At 40.7% G+C, this 22,400-nt stretch overlaps 1 long non-coding RNA gene across 3 annotated transcripts in view; it reads left to right on the top strand.

Annotated features, from left to right (window-relative positions):
- Positions 1-18,846: 18,846 nt before the first annotated feature.
- LOC141578208 (uncharacterized) overlaps positions 18,847-22,400 on the top strand; it is a 31,436-nt gene continuing 27,882 nt past the window's right edge. For all 3 annotated transcript variants that reach the window (XR_012508330.1, XR_012508329.1, XR_012508328.1), the window contains exon 1: positions 18,847-18,960. This is a non-coding gene — a long non-coding RNA (uncharacterized LOC141578208). The remainder of the gene's footprint in view (positions 18,961-22,400) is intronic.

Below are 22,400 nucleotides of genomic sequence, written 5' to 3'. Positions count from 1 at the left end.
GAACATCATCTCCACCACCACGGCACCTATCAGTGTGTTGGTGTGATTGCATTTATGCAGTGAATGTAATCTGGTCTTCCTCAGCCCCAAACACTTCAGTGAAGAATCACGGGCTGTAGCCATCTCTTGGTCACGCAAATACTTCTAAAATTATATGATGCCAGAAAAGAAGGAAGAGAGAGAGAGAGATTGCCTTTATCAAAGTTCCTTTCAATTCTAACTGCAAACTGTTGTTGAGCAGCTCTGGTTTCCTTTGGATATGAATATATACATTTCTTTGCATGTAATCTTGGTTTTGGACTAGAACACCAAGTTCTTGCTGTCCACAAGCCACAAAAACAGTAGCCAAATTGCACACGTGTGAAATTCTTTATACTTTTTCCTGAGAAAGTATCCTTGAATTTGGGACTTGGGCTGTGATTTTTGCTTTTTGCTTCCCGCACCCCTCTTGTAATCTCTCACTCCTTCCCACGTGGCCCCCAAGAGTTCGTGGTCTCAAAGGAGCGGGCAAACACCCAGTTGGTCACCATGTACTGCTGCTATAGATGAAGCCCAACCAAGGCCTAAAGGACATTATCAGAGAGGACTTCCTGGAAGAAATGGACTCTACATTCATTTGTGAGGACAGAGTGTCAGCCAGGAGAAGTAGTCAAGAATGTGGCTCAGGTGGCAGGTGCAGCCCGGGCAGATGCCTGGAGGCTTTTGGCGTGGTGAAACGGGGAGAGTGCCCTGTGTGGTCCAGGGTGGAAGGTGCCCCTGCTGGTGAGGACACTGGAGAGAGTCCGGGATGGAGGGCTTTGGAAGAGCTTGGGTTTTACTAGAACTGACACAGTAGTCAGTGAAGGGTGTCATCAGAAAGTGACCCTCAGGAAAGGTAATTCTGGTTTTTCTTCTGATATTCTACAGACACAAGGGTCGGGACGGGTGAGAGTAGGTATGTCTGTCCCTTTGAGACCCACCCCATCATTCATTTATTCATAACACGTGCACTTCTGTGTGTCTAGGGGAGAGAGGGTGGAGCCACATTAGTAAGCCAAATGTATTTGCTTCTTGTGAGCTTAGCATTGTCAGAAGTTGACTTAGCCTAGAATATTCTAGGAATAGAGGAACAAATTGTGGTAGTTGGAAGGAGGGAAGGCTTCCTTGGGAAACAGTCAAAATGAGCCTGGAGACAAGTGGGAAGTAGGAGCAAGTCAGGGGGCCCCTGAGGTCACTGGGGACCTGTGTACTGAGGTGAGGCTGGGCAAGCAGTGTCTGGGGTGGGGCTAGAATTCCACCAGGGAGCCTCTGAAGGGTTTGAAGTGGGGGTGATGTAATCAAATTTGTGATTTGGGAAGACTGCTGTGGCTCTGTGTGTGTGTGTGTGTGTAGCAGGGAAGAGGGGAAGGGTGCCACCAACAGGGGGGGTCATTAGAAGAACATTCACAGGCTGGGAGAGAGGCATCGGGACTGCTTGGGGACGGCAGGGGAAGTGTGGATGCCGGATTTCCTTATGGGGAGGGCTTGTTAGCAGGGCGACCCTAGAGGCGACTTTTGGCTGGAAGAAAACAGATGGAGGCTGCCAGGTGGACTTTCGTCTTCTCTCCTTCCCTGCCTTGTGTGATGATCTTAGCTCAGCCAGCTTTTGGAAAAGAAGAGCTAAGTTCCAGGGTAGCCCAGGACTTTGTTGAGCTCGTTCGAGTGAGATCTGATAGGATTTAGGTTTGTGTTCAGATCTGCATGTTCACTTAGCTAGAAACGTCCCGTCATTTCGATTTCTATAGGGGTTTTTATTCTTGATAAAGATTGCTTTCTTGGTGAGAGGAAATTTAATACAGCTGTTGGCTTTCTCAAAAAAAATCATATCTTTTAAGAACTTTAATATTCAAAACAATAGGAATATATTAAAATTTTAAAGTAAGTCTTTGGTGCAGTTTCTTTGCTTTCTGAGCTAATGTGGAGTTAGAGCCTTTGCATTACTTAAGAGCACATACTTGTCAGTATTTAAAGAGCTGTTAGTGAGCGCCCCAGGCCCCACCTCTCAAAACATCATTAAAGTTTGCTCTGAAATAGTGAGGCCATAAAGGTCTTATTTGCAGAAACCAAACAGTTGGTTTATAATATGCAGCATAGCTCCCTTTATAAAATAATAATAGGTTCAAAATTAAGAAAGTGGAGGATAATTGATTTTTTTAAAGCTGAAACATAAACTTTCTTGTGCTAATGTTGCAACTGGAAATTTTGAAAAGAAAAATCCTACTGTAATATCATCTACGTGGAATACATATATGACTTTCACTTTTGTAAAGTAACTGCGCGGTGGTTTTTGAAGTCAGGAGAATTCCAGCTCAGATACTGGCAGTGATGGTTGCTGGTTTTTAATGGAAGGGCCTAAATTTGCCTTCTTAGCATTTTTTTTTTTTTTTGGAGTGAAAAGTTTGAGTAGTGCTTTGCCAGCATGATTTTGGGGCAATTTGAGGGCAGATGTCGTGTACCAGCAATGAGATATTTCCATGCATTTTATTTTCCGGACATCACCAGGGCACATGTGGGGTTTGTGCCTGCAGGCTGGAATGCTGCTGGACTCCCTGATCCATCACCGTTATGTCCTGGAGCTGCTCCGGACAGTGAATGATTTTCTGTGGCTTCTAGGTAATGTGGTCTGAGGCAGATGATCAGATGTGCAGTTAAAGTACTATTACTTGAAATAAGAGTAACCTAGAAACATGGCTCTAACAATACAGGGTGAGGGAGAATTGGCTGAGCTGCTTGCAGTGGGGAGTCTTCTCAGGTGACTCCCTCACCGTGATTCTTGCCAGTATCCGCCCCAGCCCTGCACGGTAGTCCTGCCGAAGCAAGCATGTTCTTTGCTCAGAAACGCACTGAATTTCCTTGTGCCTCTGTTTGTTGGCTTGTTTTTTGAAAGCACGTCTTGCCCTTTGCTTAAATGCCATCCATGGTAGTCACTTCTTACACTCATTCTACTGGACTTCGTCCATAAATAGCTGCTGAATGGAAGAACAGAATGTAGTATCTCCATGTAGTGGAACATTATTCACATGTAAGAGTGAATAAAAAAGAAAAAACAAATAAAGAGGAAAATGAAAAAGGTGACCTGTTCTGGGAACTCCTCCCTGACTGTTCAACCCGCACTTTTCCCTTTGAAACCCAATCACTTATGCTCCACCGTACTCTTTTTGATAGTACTTACTACCTTCTAATAAACTTTAACGTTTTCAAAAAAAAAAAAAAAGAGAGAGAGAGAGATGCTGATACCACTTCAAAATGGACAAGCCTTGAAAACAGCATTTTAAGTGAAAGGAAGCAGACACAAACGGCCACATATTGTTGATTTCAGTGATCTGAAATGCCCAGAAAAGGCACATGCAGAGGCAGAGAGCAGGTGATGGTTGAAAGGGGCTGGGTGGAGGGGGATTAGGGAGTGACTGTTAGTGACAGGAGGTTTCTTCTGGGGTGATGAAGTGTTCAGGAAATAGATGGTGGTGAGGGCTGCACAACTGTGAGTGTGCAGAAGACTGCTGAGCTCTGTCTCTGGGAGTGCCTGTTGTTGGGGCGGCTTTATTTTGTTCTCATCGTGCAATGAGAAGACTCATCTGCTGCTGTGGCCGTTCTACTCCCGTGAGTGGTGAGGGTCAGAGACTTTGTAGAGTCATGTTTCTTTTTTTTTTGCCCCTTGCTGAGTGTAGGCAAAAAAGGTTTAAGCCTGAGAAAGTGCTCCATCTACAGAAATGTCTTTTAGTTTTGCATGGTGTAAAAATCTTGAGAGCTTTTTAATCGTTGAGGACAGCCTGTGGGGGGAAACAGCCCGTGAATCCTGGGTGAGTCCCGGAAGAGCTGCGCGTCCCTCCCTGACACGGGTGGGGATTTCACCCCCGTTCAGGCAGTGAAGGGCCCAGACCCGAGAGCGGAGTTGACAGTCGTGAATATTTACATGAATCCGCTGCTTCATCTTGGATATTAATTTCAAGCTGAGTCAGTTTGTGGCGGCAGCCTCATCCTACATCAGGAATTTATAGTATCTGCTCTTTGAGGTGAAGACCTGACAGACTTGACTATTTAACATTCTCCCTTGAATTGATATCTCAGATTACTTTGTCAAAAGGAAAACAGCAGAAATACAGACGTCCTTTAATGCCAATGTGACCTGGAAAGGTTTAGTCTCTGTGCCTCAGTGGCCTTATCTGCGGGTGGGGATGATGATAACAGTGCTTCCCTCAGAGGGGCTGGTGAGGGGAGAGTTAGAAGCACACATGGAGGACTTACACGAGATGCTCATGAATGACCGAATTTAGTGCTCTCAGCCTGGTCAGGCCTCAGGAGCAGAGATGTCAGAACAGAGCAGTCCTAGCGGGAGCTCGATCCGTGTTGGCAGGTGTTACGATCAGTATCACCTCTGTGGGTTATCAGGTAGTTTTAAGACTTGGTAATATGAATTCATGAATAATGTTAGAAGACTAGACATCTCAGATCCTGTTTACATATTTCTCAAGATTTCCTCTGAGAAATGGATGTTTTCTCCCCATCTTAAATCTGAGATGAGTCTCTAAAAAATTCTGTATTCCTCCATGTTTTTGCTTTAATTCTCCATTTCTTAAAAAAGAAAGTTTTTAAATGGAGTTACTGGGGACTGAAGTGAGGGCCTCATGCATGCTAAGCACATACTCTCCCAAATGAGGTATAATCTCCCAAATGATTTTTTTTTAATTTACTTTCTTAGTATTCAGAAGTTAGAGGCCTCTAATTCTTTTTCTGGAGACTTGTCCATGAACCTGTAAATCTATAATTAATGGACAAAACTTGGTTTATTAAAAACATCAATAGAACTTTCTGCAATCCATCCAAAAGGAAATGCTGATTGAATTAAAATGTTTCTCCTTTAAGGTGATTTCTCCTTTTTGGTCTAGCTTAATTTATTAACAGCCATCCTCATCATCATAATGACCAAACTCGCTCTGAGTGGACACCTACCTAACACTAAAATGCTTTCCTCATGTTTTACTTCATAGCAGGTGTTTGAGGGTAGGTATCAGTGTCTCCTTTTTTGCAGCTGAGGGATTGAGAAATGGGGCAGCTTGTCCAAAATCTCACACAGCTGGCGCTGGCAGACTCAGGGCTGGAACCCAGGCTGCACAGGATGCATTCTTAATTGCTCCTCTAATCAGCCTCCCGTTGAGTGGCTACCTGAACTTCTGTGACTCCATAAATGGCCGATTTTTGTGATCTCAGCCTTATGAGGCCTTCAAAGGAGAGACACCAGTGAGAATGTGAGACAGAGTGTCATAAATTAAAATTGTACATTTTCACAAATGTTTAATTCTCAGGTAATTACTTAAAAAGTTAATTTTTTTAATTTAGTGGTCTGTTAGCACAAAAAACAAAACATTAAAAACAATTATAATGCCAAAGAGAAGTGGGCTTTGAAAGTCCAACCACTGTTAATGATGTTACTTGTTTTTCTCTAGTGGCCCTTATTGACAGAAATACTTACAAAGACTGAATTGGTTTTATGTAGTCTTAATATGGAAGAAAAGATTGTCAGTGAATATTATAAGTAAAATCTTTACTCTTTTCTTTCTTGATGGTGAATATGTAAGTTGTTTTCATGGCTTAAGTACATTTCCTTATTTGTGAAATTTGAGTAATATCGTTTAACTTGTCTGACGGTGAGAGTTAGACGCCTTGTATACAAAGAACCCAAGAGGTGCTTAATAAAAATGTGCTGTCAGAATGACAGATATTTTAGAAGGATCAACTCTGAATACTAAAGAGTGTCGCTTATTTCTGATGCATATTCAATATTTATAATATTCATATATATGATATATTTGAATATGGTTTAAAGTAACAAGGATTCATTTTTTTTTTTTTTAGTGTAGTATGAAGTTTTAATGAAATCTGTATCATACTAGTGAGACAGGGACTAGTTAAATTGCCTTAATCAGACGACCTTGAATATTATTTACACAGAATATGTATTGTTACAACTCAGAATTCATGTTGCCGTGTAACCATCCACACAGACATTTAAATTCGTGGGATTCTGACCAGATTCATTAAGTTTAGTAAAATCCACATTGATCATTTTCAGGGAATAAGCTTCTCTCTTTTGTGATTAAGCAAAATTTTGATTTTTTTTTCCTGCACTCTTAACAGGTTTAAAATATCAAAACATTGATTTAACAAGTCACTTTTTTAATAGAATAAAGCTCATGCTGTTTTATTATGTAAATAAATGTTTTTGTATTTCATCAATCTTGTATGATATCCTGGCTCTTTGAGAATTATTTTGCAAGATACTTAGATAACCTAATGTTGGAAAAATACAAACGTGACTTTTATGAATATAGGCCTAGTACAGATCTGTTGGTTTATGCTACAGTGCAAGACATGAGGCCTGGGAGAGCTTTGCTGCCGATTGCAGGACAGAACCCATGTCTCAGTTTCCCCTCCTGTAAAATGAAGTGGCTGGACTGGATTCTTTCCTCTTCTAAGATGAGTTTCCATGAACCTATGTCTTTTGTTTATATTCAGGAGTATTAGCAATATCAGATTAAATACTAAATACCCTTCCCTTCCCCCGAAGCAAAGTGCAGTATGTGCTACATAAGCTTTTAGTTATCTGATTCTCTTTTCTGATCCTACAGGCAATTTTTGTGTTGCATCTTTCCCGGCAACCTGGAAGGTCATTTTAGCCATAGGTGGCGCTGTTGCACCTTCTAACAGTCTTAATATTCCTTTTGCAAAAGAAGGCTTAACAAATGTTATTTTGTTTTGATTCCGTTGCTTAGTGCTTCAGAATAGCACAATGTCCATTATGTCTGTCTACCTGGAAAAATTATTCTGCTTATGTCTTAGACTTATTCTGTCATCTCGCTGTGAACATTTCAGACTTGCTGTGCAAACAATGGCAAAATCGGTCTTTTCTTCCAGTGTTAGCAACCAGTGAGCCGGAATTTTATAAAGCAGCTAAGAGCGGCCTCTGGAGCACCTTAAAGCTGAAAAGTGTACTGAGTTCCCTGAGTATTGACCCAGCAGCTGTGTATCATTTGTTGGGAGGTGATTTTGTACATATAAGAAGGGGTGTAGTTTTTTGTCTTGGGTTTGCGTGCACGTGCTGCCACTGAGCCACGTGAGCCTGAGTCAGTTTGCTCTGAGTTTTCCCTCGTCTGTGAGATGGGGACGCTCGTATCTGCTTTGCAGAATTGTGAGAATTAGAAATTATGTAAAGTGTTTACCACAGTGGGTATGTCAAGAGGGCTCATAAACTTTAGCTGCTTTTTTGTGTGAAGCCATCATTTGAGAGTCTTTGGCAATTACTAAGAAACAGGAAAATAAGAAAAGCTGGTTTTATGCTGAGAGATATTTGAGGAGGTTCCTTAGTTCCTATACCCATAATTAAGCATCAGCAGAGTCAGAACTGTTACACAGTCGCCCTGAACCAACGTTAAGCCACAGAATTCTTTGTTACTTCATATATTTTGGGGCTTAAAGGGATCCAATACTTATACACATGTTGTCTCCAGCAGCCAACTGAGAGATGACACATAAGAGTAGGCAGGCGATAAATGTCTTATTTGTTACTGATGAAGCCACGTTCTCCATGAACTTCAGGGCTGTGGGAAAATGCGTGTCATGATACTGTGTCCCAGAATTAGAGACTCACCCTGTCCCATGTAGCTCTGTGACACAGCGAACCTTCCCTTGAGAGGACCTGCCCATTCATGCACAAGGCTGTCCTGCCATGGAGCCGAGCATCCCAAGTGCTTCCCAATGGTGATCAACACTGGAGGGAAAGGAAGGGTTTCAAATGCCCTGCTTGTCTTCCCGGACTCACACCTCACTCTGTTAGTGTGACGAGGGCTATCTGTTGGCCAGGGGCCAGGGGTGTGAATGGAGAAGCACTCTCCATGGCCCAGAGGAGTGGTTAGGAGGCATTCCCTCCCTCGGTTTAAACAGGTGGTGGGATGGAAGAGAAGGGTCCTCCCCAAGAGTTTATAAAAGGAGAAATAAGGATTTTCTTTGGGACTTAGACTAGCCAGGAAACACATAAGATGATTAGAAGGGAGACTTGTAAATCACTTTGATATTAAGTTGACATTTGTTGAACACCCAAAATGTGCTACATTCTTTTCTGAGAGTTTTACAGAAATGAATCCTTCAATCTTCTCAACAAGCGAGTAAGGAAGGTTTGATTGTTATCCCAGTTTTACAGTGTGGAAATTGAGGCACACAGAGGGTAAGTTGGCCAAAATCACAGAAATAGTAAGTGGCAGAGCTGGTATTTAAACCCTGGCTTACTGGTTTGAGGCTCCCAGAGATGGGCTTTGGGTGTTTAGAGTTATCTGCATCCCTGAATCTTTGTACCTCTGTGCATATGTTAGCCCAGAAAGGACAGGGAAAGGAGAGTTACACAGTTGCTCATAGTCATGTCTTGGCCACTGTCCACAGAGAGTGCATCGTGATTGGCGTTATTTGTTTTCCAGGCAGTAGATCAGTTCTTATAACAGAAATTTAGTCCATTGAGTTAATCTAGAAACCCTTCCTGCTCTGTTTCTGTCCATGCTTGCCATGTGACTGCCTCCCCGTGATTAGGCCATTGAGAAAATGTACTCATGGTTGAACTCTGATATTTCAGTCTGGTTCATAGTTTCACGTCTTCTGTTACATTAATAAGTTAAGTTTCTGGTTTTCTTTCATCAGTGTGTCATGAGTTTGGTTAATGTGAAACAAGTCCATGGGAGCCCAGGGGTGATGACGGTATAATTTCTGAGCACGTTGTGGCACTTCTACCCTTGCAGACCTGGCGGGAGTATGTCCGCCTTCCTCACTGATTTCCCCCAACAGCAGGGTCCTCTCCCACCCCCGCATGTGAGGCTGGGAGCTCTCTGAGTAGGCCAGTCAGAGGCCAAGTCCACCAATCAGAAAATGATGAAGTACCTGGAAGTGGTTTTAATAGAAGAAAAGGGTTTCCAGGTAGTCCAATGGGCTGTTCGAGTCCGTTTGGTGAAAAGCTGTCCAGTGTCTGTGGTTGAGGTGCTTCTTTGCTGTTGAAAAGCCTGGATTAGATGAAGGGATTTTAAAAAGCAGAAAGGAGTGATTTCAGGTGGTACGTCCACACCGGTGAGAAGTGATGGATGACCACCTGTGTTAGGCATAGACAGGGTCTTACAAACTTCTTAAAATAACTTTAAAAGCTCTTCCATATGAGTGCATTTCATATGGGGTCCAGTTCATCACTGGTCACCCTGAGAGGGCAAATAATTGATGATGGCAGAAAGGACACGGAGGCATCAAAAAGGTCTCAGTCATTTTCCCTTTTTAAAGGATGTGGCAAAGTGTAATATATTTGAGCTGGTTTTTCACTGAACAATTTTTAGTGTTTTCTGCGACTCCCCAATGCCCCAAGGTTCCATGCAGCTGGGTGTCCCCTCAGAGCAGGTCTGTCAGAGCTTGCCCTGGGTAGACGCGGTGTCACGGGGAGCAGGACGGTCAGGGTCCGCAGCTCCTCCGAGCTCCGTCTCCTCATCCGCAGTGCCGGGATTCTCATCCATGTCTACTTAGTAGTGTTGCTGAGAATCACACGTGATGGTTATCAGGTGTGATTTGTGATTGTCTCTGTGATTGGCATATAGTCAATATTTGAAAGAAACACTTTTTTTTTTACTATAATTGTAGCACATAGATTGCAGTGCTTTTTAGTCTGCTTTTTTTTTATATAACTTTATTCTTATTCTTAAATATGCACTTATTTTTATTTATTTTTTTGGAGGTACTGGGGACTGAATCCAGGACATTGTTCATGCTAAGCAGGTGCTCTACAACTGAGTAATACACACCCTCCTTGTCTGCACTTGAAAATAAATATTTCAATACACAAAATAGCTCTTAAACACCATCATGGGACCTAGTCACTGTATAGAGAGTTGAACACGTATGCTTTTTCAATAAGAATAAATGTTGTTGAGACATACATTTCTGAATCTGTTAATGTGCTTAAAAACGATCATAGGTAGTGATAAACACGAGTCTTTGATCCAGTACTTCTTAGGGTCTGTTTTGCCATCAAGTGAAATTACATTCTACAGAGAAAGCTAATTGGATCTCTTTGATATTTGGATGGTTTAGCAGATGATCAAGGCTTTCAAAAGCTGACAGATTTGTATTTTAAACTAACTACAAAGTTATCTTCTAGAAGTTGGAATTCCTAAACTTGTGAAGTGCCCAGTAATCCAGGGGGTATGTGTCTGTGTCTGTGTGAACGTTTGTGTGTGTGACTTCAGGAATCTAGAAATAAGTTTCATATGGACTTCTGATACCTTTCTCCTACAGTTCAAGGTATAGGCATATATTTACACAAATAAATTGATATTCTTTTGTCATTTGGCATATTGGTGGGAATAAGAGTTTCTCATACTTGTTTCAGAAGGGTTGGGGAGCATGAGCTCAGAAAACGGGAGGAGAAAGAGGCAGGGAGACACTTCACACTTTGTGCAGGATATGAGAAACAGTAGCTTTTTTTTCTCTTTTCTTCTAAAGCAAACTGGCACTGAATTGTAACCTACTATTACCCAGAATTGCTTTTCTGATCAGATACAAGTGCCTCAGATTTTTCAAGGCAACATGAATGATGAAATGTGTTTTAGCAGTTATCATTAAAAGTAGTTTTATTTTTCAAGTAGAAGGCTATAGCCTGTTCTTCCAGCGGTACATGAAGTCCTCATTGATCTATGTACATGATCTATGTGCTTAGTTTCTTTGTTTTTTTTTTTTTTTTAAGTGCTTGTTTCATTGTGGTGTGAATGAATGTTTAAAATTTCTGGATTTTGATCTTTAGAACATGCTGATTTATCAGAGCTGTTAAAAACCTGATTGTTCTTTGGTCCTTGTTTGTTGGGGCACCCTATTGATTTCTGTTGTCTGTTAAAGCGGGAAATGCTTCCTCTAGCCTGCAGATCATTAAGTGAATGGTTTGCAGTGTGCCTTTAAAATTATTTGAATGCATTGAGCATGTTTGTCCAGTGAATTCTGAATTAACTCATTCTATTGACTTTGCTTTGGTTCTGTGGCTTTTGCTCCTCTCCACAAGAATTTGAATTCTCTGTTGCATTTTGTATACGTGTTCTTAACAGGGGAAGAAATTTTGCATTTTTTACAGAGGTGGCTTTTCCTATCCCCTCTGAATGCCTTCTATAATTGATACAATAGTAATCTGTTATTGCAGTGCATAATTCTTTCATAAACTATTTTTTGGCATAATCAGAAACAATGACAAAGTATGATAATAAAAAATATGAAAACCTTCCTTCCTTTGAAGAATAGAAATCAGGTGGTCAGGCTCACGCATGCTTTGTGCCTGACACACTTACTCTCATGTCATTGTGTATCATGATTCGGAGATGGAGTTGCTCCAGGTTTATAGATTTTTGTTTTAACATTTGTGTTGAATTCTTTCTCCAGGCTGATGTTTCCTGTTGCTTTTGTGGAAAGAGTAGAAGGGAAACAAATCCTTTGTTTTGTTTTCAGGAGGCCTGAGTTGATGAGAAAAGGGTTGAGGGTGGGCTGAGGAAAAGAGTGACACTCCCTCTCCTCCCGGATGAAATTGATAAACAAAGAAATCAATTAAGTGTATCGGTATTTGACCAATAGAAGTTAGAGAGCCCAAAATGGCTAGATATGCCCAATGGAAATTACTGAATTCACCTGCAGAATTATGTGCTTTACCAAGTAGAAGCAACTTAGAGCAATCAGAAAAATCAGTAATATGATGAGATATAAAAGGAATATTATATCTTTTATTTCTGAAACTTTTCTACGGTAAGTTGTGTAGAGCTAAAATTAAGTTTCAAGCACCAGGAGTTAAGAGTGTGGGTAGTTCTGTAGGATCGTTATTCACGGATGTGCCTAGACCCTGCTAGAGTGGCTGAAGATGGCAAGAAAAGACCCAGAGGCAGGATTTGTCATCCTAGGGTGTCCTCCATAATGGTTCCATGTGGGACCCCATGATTGGTTTAACAAATTGTAACACACTCCAGCCTCCTGTGAACTTTAAGAAGAAAAATATATGCTTAAAAACTGCTTTGCAAGCAAGTGCCTGTACATCCTCACTCCAGTCTCCTTGCCTTAAAAAGCAGAGACAATGCTTTGCTTGCATAGTTGAGCTTTTAGATAGCACTCTGCTGGTTGCAAAGCAAGGACCGAGGCCCTCAGCTATAAACGCTGAGCTTGTGTGCTGTTAGATAGTCTATGATCCACAGAACAAGGACCTGGCTGGTCTGGTGGTCTGCTTTGTAATTCACATGTCTAAAAATGTATCTTGCTCCCCTCACCCCATGACTTCCCTAAAGATACACTAATCCTTTGTACTCATTGTGTATTCTACAATCTCTGCTTCATACTGTCTTTCCCGAAGTTCCTATTACTATCACACAACTGTTAATGAATTTTTCCTTTGATTATACACAATAAATAAGGGTGCAATTGAGAGGCTCGTGGAGTTGGCTCCCTACTCCCTCTCGATTTATTGACTTTTTCCACAGAGACTTGAATAATCATTCCATGTCGGTAAGAATTCTGCCAGCCAACCCACAGTTCCAGGTGAGAAGGATGCAGGTTTATCTCTCCTACCCGATGGAGAGAGAGGAGAGAATTGAGATATGCTCCCCCATGGTCCCTTCCTGTCCCACGGCCACTGCAGTTCACCTGCAGCCTTCTGGCCTCTGCTCAGAGGGCCTCTGTCCCAGGACTGACTGCAGCTTTTTCTTCCCTTGTCAACATTTCCTGTGCCTTTCAGAAGTTGGTCTCTTCTCTGCAATTCAACCCTGGTAGATGTGATGGTGGTCAGCGTGCTGGTGGGCAGTCCTTTGGGGACTCCCAGGAAACATGCTGATTCTCCTGAGTCTCTCAATCGGGGTTACAGAACAGTCGAGCACCGAAGGAAGCCCATTCACGTGAGGTCAACAGAGCATTTTATCACTTTCATTTTATTTTTAAATTTTCAGTGGAGAAATTATTTGTAGCAAACTGTTCCAGATATTCGGCCGCCTGCTTTCCTCACCACCATTTCCTTGTTGGCTCTGGTGCTTGTTTTAAGAACCAGGTTTCTTCTCGGTCATTTGTAGCAGCTGGGCTTGCCGAATCCTTGATCTGCATTTGAAGCAGAATGCTTCTTCCTGATGTGAAACAGATTTTCTTATTTCTGAATATTTCGTGTACACTCAGCAACTGTTTCAAGTGAAATGCTCTTGTCCAATTTCGGTTAACTCACATTTGCTTATCTCCTACTTTCATGCTGAGGGCAGTTTCTTCTTCCTCTAATAAAAGTTAGCAATTTGCATTTACTAGGGAAGGTACTGGCCCGAGGTGCTTTTTTTCTTACCAGTTTTAATACAATTCAACCATTTAAATATACAGTCGTTTTTACTCTATGCCCAGAATTGTGCATCCCATTTAATCTTAGAATATTTTCATTCCCCCAACAGGAAGCCCCGTATGCATAAGCAGTCATTCCCATCTTCCCCATCCTCCCCCAGCCCCAAGGAGCCACTCTTCTCTCTCTGTGGATTTGCCTGTGCTGGACATTTCATTTAAATCGAGTCACTTCATGTAAGTTTAACCGTCTATTGTGACTGACTTATTTCACACTGAGTAACGTTATCAAAGTTTGTCCACGTTGTGGCCTGGGTCAGTACTCTATGCTTTGCTATTGCTGAATAATATTCCACTGTATGGCTGGGCCCCACTGTTTACCCATTCATCAGGTGATAGGCAATTGGGTTGTTTCTGCTTTTTGGCTGTGATGAGTAATGTCGCCATGAATATTCCTGTAGGAGTTTTTATGTGGATATTTGTTTTCAGTTCTCTTACGTCTGTGCCCAGACAGCAGAGTTGCTGGGTCATTCAGAAACCAAATGTTCAACTCTCTGAGGACCTGCCAGGCTGTTTTCCAAAGTGGCCACGCTGTGTTACGTCCTCACCAGAAAGGGCTGTGCGCTCAGCTTCCTCTGTGTCATTATTAGTGCTTGTTACACTTTTTTTTTATTATAAGCTATTGTTGTGAGTGTGAAGCGGTTTCTCCTAGTGATTTTGACTTGATTTCCCTTACAGCTAAAGATATTGAACATCGTTTCTTTGTGCTTATTGGCCATTTGTATATTTTCCTTGAAAAATACCTTTTCAGATCCTTTATTCACCTTTTAATTGAGTTGCCTTTTTATTGTTGAGTTGTAGGAGGTACTTTTTTTTTTATAGATACAAATTCCTTATCAGATAAATGATTTGAAAAAAAATTCTCCTGTGTGTTGTTTTTTCACTTTCTGAATGGTGCCCTTTGAAGCAAAGTTTTAAATTTTGATGAACTCCAATTTATCTCTGTTTTCTTTGTTCCTTGTGCTTTTGGGGTATTATTTAAAATCTGAGGTATTTTATTTAAAATTTTATATATAAAATAACTTAATTCGTAGGACCGTTCTAGGAGATGGGTGCGGTTGTTGTCCCCAGTGTATGGATAGAAGACTGAGATGCAGAAAATTTCTCTGAAATATCAGTTTCACAGCTACCCAGTGCTGTGGGAGTTCAGGCACTCATGTTCGTCCCAAACATCTGTGATCCTCACCACTATGCTCCACTACTGCCTGGAATCGTTAATGAAAACGTCTTTCCTTTTTTGATTCCTTGTTAGTTTGTTTTCTCATTGGGGACCTCATCTCCTCATTTTCCTTTCGGATATCAGTGTAGATTTATTTTAGGTTTCATGTAGTCAGATGTATTTCTATCAGTTAACTTCTTTATTACTCACTCTCCAGTGATGATTGTTGCTAGTTGACCTAATCAAGTCATGCTTAAGTCTTTCCTTCTCATGACACTAAAAACAGCCATGACTTACAGAATGCTAAAAGCAGAAAGTACTTGATTGATTTTATTTTGCTACCCAATCAAACCAATCAAATAAAAACCCGCTGTTGACACAGATTATAAGCCCTCCAGGATAGGGTCACTGTCTTCCTTGTGTTTCATTTATTTGGTCACAGTGTCTGGATAGTGCCTTGCTGTTCAGCAGTTTTGTTAGGAAACGGTGCTCGTGAATCATTGTAAGGACAGAATTTTGACAACAGACTGTGTTGTTCATTTCACAAGGGAAAAGATAATATAGAAATACTGCTCAGATCTATTTTAATATTAAGCTTGGAATTTTGAGAACAATTCAAGAAACCATACAAAGATTTTTCACTAATTTTAGATCTATCTTAAACACATTATGGTTGCATAGCAGAGTAACTTATCAAGTAGATTTGACAAGAGGAGTGTATTATTGATTTTTTGTTTTATTTGAAATATTCTATCTGTGATAAAGTAATCAGTGCCTATAAATGAACAAATATGTTTGTATTTCTATGCAACATGGGAGCAGACTTCATATGTTTCTATATAATATATATGACTGTGTGTTTTAATCTGTCTGTCAGTGTTTTTATAGTTTTTCAGCAATGTTGTAACATTAGAATTCTAAGAAATTCACTCCCGATACTACTGCAGTTTGTACTGTGTATCCTGTCTTATGTATGGGATTCCACTGTCCCCTAAGTGAGGAATTTCCTCTCCTATTGAGTTAGAAGCAGATTTAAAGGAACTGTGATTTCTAGGCGTTTGCTCTCCATGTGTTTGCACTTGGGTGTCAATCACAATTTTCCCTTTCTTGAGTTTTCATTGTTCAATTAGAATTTTTGAAAATAACTATTAATATGTTTCACTAGTCTCCCTAGTAACTTGATGTTTTTGTGCTTTTCAGTTTTCAAATTATGAAAATTGTAAATGCACACTTGTTTTTAAGTAGTCCTTTTTCACTAGATATTTGTTTACCTCTTTATAGTTAAAATAATTTTTTTCCCAATGAATGAATCACTGTGCATATTTTACAATATAACTTTCTTTTTATTTTTCTTATTCTAACAGGTATATTCATTGTAGAGAATTTTGAAAATAAGGATAAACCCAGTAATAACTTAAAAATGGCCTCTAATCTCACCTGGAGATACAGTTGTAAGTTTTGAAATTGAGAATTACAAGTCCTCTCATTTTTTTCTTTTTTTCAAGTACGTTTTGGTTACTGAATCCCTCGAATTCCCATATGAATAGTAGCAGCAGCTAGTCAGTTACTGCAGAGGAGCCCGCTGGGATTGTGATCGAGACCACGTTGAGTATACAGATCGCTCTGGGGAGCACTGCCATCCCAAGAGCGCTGTCATCTGATCCAGGAATGTGCGTGGTGTGTCTGTCCAGGTATTTAGGTCTTCTTTAATTTTTTTCAACAATGCGTAGAGTTTACATAGTATTATTTTACCTTATTTTTTTGCCTTTATACTGAGTACAATAGTGCAAGGTACCAGGATCAGAATTGTATTATAGCCCCGCCACTTGCTGCCACCATGTACGCTGCACTCTTGCTTTGCCCTGTGTAAAATCTTGCACAAAATAGGACCTAAGTAACTCTCTCTTGAATGAATGATTATATGATAGCTGGATGATGCTGGAGAGTCCTTGTGATGATGTCTTTTTCCCAGACTTTCCCCTCTTCTTAACTATGCCTTTTCTCTTCCTTTCCTCCAGCCTCGGTTTCAGCCTGCCTGTGGCATTGATTTTCCCTGAGTGTGGACTCTTCCTTTAACTAGTTCACGATAATGTTTCATGCGGGCTATGAAAACTTGCTAGATGTCAAGAAATAGCAAATTCACTGCATGCTAGTATTTTTAGTCTGTGGTATTATATTATCCATTGAAATTAAATCAGGCTGACACCCTGAGCTCTTTTCTCCTTCCTACGGGTGATACTTCTCTGGTTGCTGTCTGTGCCCTTCCCCCAGACATGGTTTTGGAGTTGAGTAAGTCACCATCAGTGGAGCTCTCTCTTTAAAGATGAAGAGAACATTTGCTCCTTCTCCCTGGTTGGGGACTGGATGAGATGAGGTAACAGATAAAGAATGGAGCCCCATCTCATTCTGACCCCCGCTCTTTCCGTTCCTTTCTCCAGGGGAAAAGAGTACAATTCAAAAATATAAAGATTGTGAGCTAATGAGATAGACAAGACAACCGAACATTTGTTAAATATCCTTTCATGCCGGAAACAAATGTATTATACACACAAAAAGCACACAAATCACGGTAGTACTGCGGTTAAAAACGTGGGTCCGAGTTCGAGTCCTGCTCTGGAGTTACCAGTCCTGTGAGATGGAGAACTGGTAGGTCGGCTTAGCCTCTCCCGGACTTGTTTTCTGTCCTGCAGAGATGGGGCTCGCTAGGCGTCCCTCTCCCGTAGAGGTGCTGTGGGGTGTAAATGGCGGGCGTGGGCAGCCCGAGCACAGCTGCTCATTCCTCGTAAGGGCAGGATAGCATCGCTTTTGCGATGACAGCTTTATGACCGTCCCGTGTAGACTCTTAGTGCTCCGAAGGGATGCCTTGTGGTTTGGAGATGGGATTCTCACTTCTGTAAATACCCAAGGATTGTGTTATTGGGCCGTGCTGATTTGAATCTATTCTTTAGAAAGTACATATTGTAGATATATTTTTCAAGCATGCATGCTTTTTTCTTTTATTATTTATAGTTCTACCCTCTCATCTCTTGGTGTGACTTTTCATGGAATCCAGGAAACAGTCCTAAGCCACCTGCCTCTTCACACTTCTCCGTGGTGGTTTTCTTCCCTGACTAGAAGAGGGTTCTGCATAGGAAATTTTCTTTGTTCCCCTTTTCTTGGAGTCACTCTGTCTCCCCAACTCTCACCTGTCCATCTGTCCATTTCTCTACCCACTGATTCTTCTGACTTGTTCCAAAAAGCATTTCAGGCAGCTTACAGAAGAACAGATACCAAATAAACAGGTGAGAAAATGGGGCCAAGTTCAGACAGTGAGGCTAGGAGGCGAGCCTGTGTGAGAGTTGCAGGCGTGAGACACACGCCTCAGGCCTGTGACTTATAAGATCGACAGCAACAGTGTGCCTGAGGCTCCCAGCAGACACAGGGAAACAGGGTTTGTGGGAGATGCTCACTGGCTGTGAAATAAATAAGTGGCTTAGGAGATGCCCAGCCTTTCCAGCTACTAAGGCTTAGGAGAATATTTTGAGTTTCTTCCAAAATCAGAGTATTGCATCTTTTCTTTTTTCAGAGTTCTATGTATAGTTGGTTACATTCTATACCTGGAAATTTCTCCAAAACTGCTTCCCACGTGAGTCCCATGGCTCGGGAATGGGGTGGTTCTGCTCATTGACGGGGGTTGGCCAGAAACAGAAAATGACAGCCTCAAAGGAGCCTGGGATTTGTCAGTTATGTTTTGTCAGTGCTGTAGATTTCAGAAAACGCTTTCACCGTTTCTCTCCATCTGAGGTGGCAGCGTGCTCTCTTAGCAGCATAAGGAGTTCAGGGCCACGGGATGGTGGGGGCTGACTGCACTGCTATCAAGACAGATGTGCCAGTCACTGCAGGCGTGATGATTTTACATAGTGCATTTCATGTTCTTTAATAGGTTTCAACAGGTAGTTAATTAACTGAGTTAATTAACATTTAAGAAATATGATGCTTTGTTGAAAAGACAGTTATAGGCAGAATATAAGTTGTGAACCCTTTAAAAACGGTTTCATTACTGAAATTTTAATAGGGAAGATTTAGTTTATCTTATTTACATCTCTCTTCAAAAGTAACAAAGAAACAAGACAGAAAAAGCAGAGGATGATTTCTGTTCTTCCTCTCGGCTTGCAGGTGCCCTCACCTCCAGTGGCATCCATCCAGACACCAGCACTGACACTGGCCGTGCTCACAACTGCCTTAGCCCTGAAGACACAACTGACAAATAGAAGGGGGCTATGCCCTAAGACAGCAGGTGCTCTTACTTTGTGGGTCCTTATGTAACTGCGCGGTGTTATTCAGGATCGCCCGTTCTACACTTTGTGACGCTGCTGCCGTGTCTCCTAGTTATTTCTGTAAGTACTAGTGTAATTTTTTCAATGTGTGGTACTAGACATCTAAAAATGCTTTTTTCAGATGAAAAATAATGTGTATTTAATATAATAAGTCTGAAAAAAGGGACAAAAGTGTCTATCCTGGTCCCACTACTCAGAGATAATAATTAACACTTTTACATCTATTTTCTGTTCTTTTCATCAGTGTGTATTACATCTGTCATAAAAACCAGCGAGCACTCTGTGCCTGTTTACTGTGTGGAGACATCCATTTTCCATTCGGCTTATTACACGTTTTTCTACAGTATTCTCTCTCCCCTGGCATGATTTTTAATGACCAGTATAGCATTCTGTCTTGTGGAGGCATCGTCCATTTTACTTCGGACTTAAATAAACTTTTAAATTCCAAGTATATTTAACTGAAATACTGAAAAGAGAACTGTGGTGGTACCGAAAGGCCCCTACATCCCTTCCCCTTTTTTTCCTGAGAGTAAAAACTGCTGACAATGTGGTGTATATATTTCATGACCTTTATGCCTGTCATATATATATACACATACATACATACATGTATATGAGAAATCTATGTATATGTGTGTGTATATATGCTGTATTGAAAAATAAGGCCACACTATATGTTTTGTGCAGCTCGGTTTATTCACTGAGGTGTATATCATAGACGTCCTCCCACTCCAGACTCACCCGGTCCTTTCAGATAGAGTAGAGGGGTCTCCTGATGTGCAGTAGATTTGGTCTCTTGTGTAAGGACACCTTTGGTGGGAGAGTACTGTGGACAAGGCCTTGGACCACGCCAAAACGCCTGCCCCTTAGTGCCCACAGCTCGCCTTGATTTACCGCATCATTGTCTTGATGGTGGATACTTAAGTTTTCTCCATTTTCCACTGTCAGAAAGGGTGTTTGACTGGCGTCCTTCTTGTACAAACATTCCTGTGATCTTGTATGAGTATTCCTTTAGTTAAGGTTTCTGGAAATTTAGTCCCTGGATGTGACAATTACATACATCACAGGCTCCTTTCAAGTGACTCTAGAAATTCCTTCTCCTGCGGGGAATGAAAAGATGTAGAATAACTTATGTAACCAATTCTCTATCGCTGGATATGATTTCACTTCAGCTTTTCTTCCCACCATTGTAAAAAGTGCTGTGTAAATGCTCTGATGAGTAAATCTTTTTGAACTGATTTTTTTCTAAACGAAACGATTCCTAGAAGGGGAGTTGAATCTGTGTGTACACACGTTTATCAGAGTTTACATATCCATTGACATGTCGTCCTCCAAACACGTTGCTCACAGTTTGTTCTCTCACAGATGGACACTAGCTAGAACAACTTTTAAAAATATTTGCCAATATGATGAGCAAAAGTGCTTTTTCATTGTTTTAGTTTGCATTTGATGACCAATGAGGTATTCAGCATTTTTCACTTATTAGCCATCTGACTTTTAAAACGTGAATGATCCCTTTTGTCCTTCGCACACAGTTAAGTGAGGGAGCTTCTTGTTGCTTTGTGACAGCTCTTTGTATGTTATGAACATTAACCCCTTGACTTCATCAATATGTATCACGCAGTTTTTACTTGTCATTTCTTGCCTTTCATTTTATTCAGTAGGTTTACTTTTGTTGTGGCCCAAAATATACTTAAGATAGTAAATGTCTTCTTTTTGGGTTTTATTTTTGGTATTATTTTAGAAATACTTTCTTATAATGGTACAAATCTCTTCTGTAGGTTTTTTAATCTCTAAGATGGAGATGATAATAGTACTTGTTATAGTGAGGAGAAGTTGAATTAATATGAGCAAAGAGTTGCATTTGCTGTTATTAGTACTTTTTAATATTTACATCACTATCTGTAATTTTTCTTTGGTCATTATGACAGGAATAGAATTTGTTCTTTCCAGGTGATTCTCTGATTTTCCCAGGACAATTATTGAATTCATACTTTGCTCTTTGATTTGAAATCCCACATGCACAAAATACTTATGTACACTAAAGTCTCTTTTTGAGCTCATGGTTTATTTCTGTCAATCTTACTTTATTACTCCAGCACCATAACTTACATATTGTAAAAATTTATTTAATATCTGACAGTGTGATTTTTTTTTTTGATTCTTTTCTTCCATCCCAATTTTTCTTGGCTAGTATTATGACTTTATTATTCCTGAAGAATTCTAAAATTCTTTGTTCAAGTTAAAGAATAAAAACAGATGAGGGTTTTCATAGGATTTTTTAGTAAGTTTTGAATTATCTTTAAAAGAGCATTCATTTTACAAAGCTGCTTTCCTCCATGCAATATGTTGATGTCTCTACATTCACATCTCTTAATTTACCCCTCAGTATAGTCCTGTATTTTTCTCCATGTACAACATGGGCATTATTTTTGAGTTTAGCCCAGATTATTGTTTATGTTTTACTTAATTTTGTAAGTGAGAATTTTTTGCAATTATATTTTTTAACTCTTCAAACTGACACCTAGGAAGGCAGATTCGGATTGTCAATACTCACTTTGTAACTTGTCATTTAAAATTGTAAGTATTAAATACTTGTTCCAGAATCCTTTCTTTTCTGTTTTTCAAAATTTGTTTCCAAGATTATCAAAGTGGTCGTAGCTAAGTAGTGTATTTGGGGAGACTGATGGAGAGAGGTAGTGTGGCTCATGTACAAACTGTGAGCATTTTCATGGCTGCCTTTAGGCTGGAGAGGCCTCCGAAGAGCCCAGGTTAGACCAGGGATGGCTTTTTATGCACTTGAAAGCCAGCATTCCTGCCTTTGTGGAGAAGCCTGTTGGGCGTGACAGGTAGATGATCAAGGTCCGATGGAGGCCATTGGCTGCACAGAGCGCTGTGACTGTGAGAACTGGCGACCATTAACATGGGAAATGCTTGGCGCCAGGAACACTGCAGGGGAGCTGCGGAGCCTGTGTGTTAAGGATTTTCCAGTCCTGGGAGTGAGAAGAGCAGACTCTGCATTCAGATCTGAGTTTGAATTCATCCTCTCTTGTTTAATGGTCCTCTGGCTTTTGTCAAGTTATATATCCGCTTTGAACTCCTGTTTTCTTGTGTCTCAAAATAGGAGAATTATGGCCTGCTGCTAGAGTGTTTGATCAGGGTAAATGATTTGTGTCTATAAGATGCCACGTACTGTCACAAGTTCAGTGAGAAATGGGCTGTTGCCTCTTCTGCAACTCAGTGTTCGACAACACACCTGGGGAAAGCCAGTCCCTAATTTGTGTGTGATGCAAGTAGGAACAAAATTAATGTCTTGCCTTTCGCTAGCAGTATTCTTAGTCCTTTGCTTCATTTACTTCTTTCCTCCTTTCATTTCCCCTTTCCCCTCCTCCACCAAAAGAACCTGAGAATATCTCAGAACACTAGATTCAAATTACTTTAAAGGTTGTCTCATCCTCATGAAATGACAGTAACATAAAAAAATCTGTACACATCCCAGA

This window comes from Camelus bactrianus, chromosome 7 (assembly GCF_048773025.1).
Source record: "Camelus bactrianus isolate YW-2024 breed Bactrian camel chromosome 7, ASM4877302v1, whole genome shotgun sequence".
In the NCBI taxonomy this organism is placed as follows: domain Eukaryota; kingdom Metazoa; phylum Chordata; class Mammalia; order Artiodactyla; family Camelidae; genus Camelus; species Camelus bactrianus.
This window is presented reverse-complemented; position numbering and strand designations above follow the sequence as displayed.